We start from the raw sequence: 4,045 nt of genomic DNA on the forward strand, positions 1-4,045 counted from the left end.
GGGGGGGAGAGGACAGGAGGGGGAGGGGGAAGAGAGCAGGAGGCTGGTGAGCGTCTCGTTAAGAGGAGGAAACATGAAAACAGTGCAGAATGGCAATGCAGACCAACTGAAGAAGCTGTGGCAAATGACAAGAAAGGAGGGTCATAGGTTTGGTGAAAACACTCCCCTATTTGTTTCGCTTTTTCCCTCTCCCTTCTCTGTCTCACTCTCTTACACTGATTCTGAAATTAATGTGATGGCTGACATTTTAATTTCTGAGGACGAACTGTTATACCATAGTATACCATAGCCCACATGTGTCAAAACACAGCTAAAAAGATCGCGGCATGCTCTTCTTTCTCATGCTCCAATAAAACAGAATCTTTGTCAATTAAGTCACTATGTGGATAAGAATAACAACAATAGACTGGCATTACTGTAAGTGCTAAGCTGAAGGTCACTTGGTGGAGATCTCACTATCAACACACGTTAATGAAAAACCTTCAAGTCATACTGGAGAGCTATTTAGGCTGCAGTCCAAAAATTACAGCAATGAAGGAGCACCAACAAACAGCACAGTATCAATATGCCTGTTAAGGCCTCTGAGAATCGATCAGGCTAATGAACTATTAGGATTACAACCTGAAATAATTGACCAACACGTGTTTAAAAAAAATCTAATAAAATACCCAGCCACAGCTGACAGTGACATTTCAGCAGCTGCATACAACTAATTATGCATCCTTTTATTGGCATTAAGCTATATTTAGCTTATTATATTGACATTAGGTCTTATTCAAAGTCTGATAAAAAGACAAAGAGACAAAATAGTACAGGCTGTTCATCAGTGTTTTAAATCAGCACAGCAGCTATCTAAACTCAACATAAATTATGTATATAGGTTGTTTCTCTGTAGGATTTGTGCTGACTAAGTGCAGGGGGCAGGGCTACAGTAAATGTAATGGTTAGCATAAACCTATCACTGTCAGTATATATTGCAGTTGTGTCAATTATACTTAAAATAATACACACAGAGGAGGAAAGCTTAAGTAAAACATATGTCTATATCTGCACTAGGCTGAAATGCACAGATCAAGCTATTGCTGCTGGGAAGGTGTGAAAGTGAGTGCAGCTCGAGTGGACGGAGTAAATTATTTACGGTGCTTCTCTACACATCAAACACAGCCAGGTTACAGCCTACAACACTTTCTGATTCTATACATGTACACACTTAAAGATTAGAAGTGCAAAACAAAAAATATGTTTTATATACGCAGTGATACATGCAACAGATATAAAATATACACAAACACCCACGGATGTACCAAAAATGTGTGCAGGTGTCCCCACATCAAGTAAAGCACCAAATCACACATACCCTCTTGTCATCACATATGCTGTATGTAGCGTGCTGAACTGTGCACCTGTGTCTGTGCAGCCAGTGGTCAGTAGCGTGGTCTCCCATCTCCCTAAGTTATCAGCAGTGCTCTTCAAGCACATCCTGTGCAGCCTCACTGATTGCTTTTCAAATGCATCATTAGGTGCAGCATATTATGTGAGAGCGGGCAGGGGTGGGTGTTGACAGGCAGTGGTTGGCGTTAGCGTAGTGATGGCAAGACAGACACTTACTGTATATTATACCACAATGATCAAAAGAAGTTTCATATTCTGCATATACATACACAAGGTCACATCTGCTGGGAAATGGTGGCCCCACAAAAAGTAAAACAATTTAAATGCACCTCCAAGCAACATAGATAATAGAGACTCATCCTGTCTACACTGTAGCATCTGGTTCACAAACAACCCAGAACATATTCACACCCCTAGATAGAAATATACAAGAAGCCATTGCCTGGAAACAATCCTTCAGTTCAGATTAGGGTCAGGATCCATTTTCTCTGTCTGTGTCTGTGATACGGGTTTATTGAACAGCCCAGTTAGATGATGGCTAGCTCCGGCCCTTTAATTAAATGAGTGAGCAAACGCTCACATATATCCAGGGACAGGAGGGATCGGTTATGCCTGGCATCCCTTTGAATTAACTCACAATTCTGTTAATGAGAAATGAAAACCTGTGCTCGTCTGGCAGCCGTGGCTGTAGATACGTGTGGGTCTTCCAGGCGCCACTAAGGTACAATTAGCTCATAAAAATAACACTTCTAAGTATTAGCAAGTTTCTAGTACACTGTTTTTTGAGTTACTATAATGTATTAACAGGCGATTTACTGGTGGGAATGCTCTGAAAACAGGCAATCAATACCAATGATACACTGTTGTCAGCTTTTTTTCCATAAAAAGACCAGAACAGCTACAAAACAGACCATGTGGTGATACTTTTATCCATTTCAAGAGAGGTCAGCAGCTCAAAACTCAAAGATATTGAGTTTACAATTGCATAAAACTGAGTAAAACAGCAATTCCTCACAATGGAAATGCTAAAAATAGAGAATGTTTGCTTGAAAAATTAAAGAATATCAAATTAATGATATCCAATATCAACAACACTGTGGACAACATTGCTGTTAACAACTATGCAGATTTGAAACAAGGACAATAATATTTTTATTTCCATCCTATTCGGCATCATCTGTTCATTTCAATAAGGTCCGAGTTTTGGACACGGAGGGAAAGTGAAGATAATAAAAAAAATTGGAGGTAAGCTTCTTTTCAACTGCAGATCAACTCCAGTTTGCTCACCAGTTGTATTACATGCTGCACAAATACAAACACAAAAATGCTTTAGACATCAGACAGGCACATGCAGAACGTGCTCAGGTACTGCAGGATTATTGGGCAAACAGCCCCAATGTGCCACCTCATGGCATTTAACATGTTTACTAGTCCATTAGTTACTCGAGCATTGCATTAATGTCAAAATTATCTATTGAAATAGCAGTGGACAAATTAAGAACCACAGGAAGTTTGACGCATACTCAAAAACTATTGATTATGCAAATATGCCTCTGCGGTGTACGTGTTGTGGGTACAGTGGGTGTAAAAGAGGGAAACGGAGCACATGAGCTGAATACCAACTCATTTTGTAATTTACAATCAGGGCAGCAGAGTGGTATATGATTTAATGACACGCATTACATTTCTGACAGACTGTCACTCAAATATTGCGTGGTGTGAATGAGCCTTTAACTCCATATCTTTCTTATTATCCATCAGTTCACCCCGTGTTCCCTCATTACACCTTTTCCCTACTGCTGATTTCTCTTTCTGACCAACAGGCAGGCGTAGGCTTAAGTTTCCGGGCGAACTGGCCAGATTTGTAATAAAGATAGAGATATACCGAGTTCAAGCTACAGCCTGGCCAGAAAACAATTGCAGTTCTTTTTTCCAAAGATGGATCGTCCTCTCAGCAGCTACTGTCTGCTCAGCGCTGTGCTTAAGAGTTATAGCTCTCAAAACTGATGAACTGCTGACCAACACACAACTGAAAAGCTATGTGATCGGTCCTAGTTGAACACTACTGTGTTAAGAATCTGAAGTTTTATGCTAATGAATTATATATTTAAAGGAGCCAATTCAATATGCAATAACAGATTAAACCATTTTTGTACATAATACACCTAGAAACACAACAGTTGTGTCCCACATCACTACCTCATTCGCTGCACCCACACAATAGTGAGAGGTAAATTCAGATTTTGAACACTCATGGCCATTTTGTGTCATCACTGACAGCTGTAGACCCACTCAACAGTAATTTTCTCTTCTGTAAAACATTGTATTGTGGGACTGTTAGCAGAAAGTAGTGTACACGCCATAGACACTACTATTACTGTGGAATTGTTGAGGGCACTAAATAGTGGTTAGATTTACACATTCAGCATTGTGACACTTAATTTAAATAACAGACAGTAGGATAAAGCATTATAACAAATAGTGAATTTGGACACAGCGTACAGCCATACCAACTGTGTAAAGCTGTGTCACTTCTAAAATGTGTTAATGGTGTTGTATTGCGTCCTAGACTACGTTGTCTTCAGCTTTAGTTCCTCCTCCCTTGCTTTACTGGCTGAATCCCAGGACCTGCAACAGCCACTTGTCCATATAC

This window comes from Monopterus albus, unplaced genomic scaffold, assembly GCF_001952655.1.
Source record: "Monopterus albus unplaced genomic scaffold, M_albus_1.0 scaffold100.1, whole genome shotgun sequence".
In the NCBI taxonomy this organism is placed as follows: domain Eukaryota; kingdom Metazoa; phylum Chordata; class Actinopteri; order Synbranchiformes; family Synbranchidae; genus Monopterus; species Monopterus albus.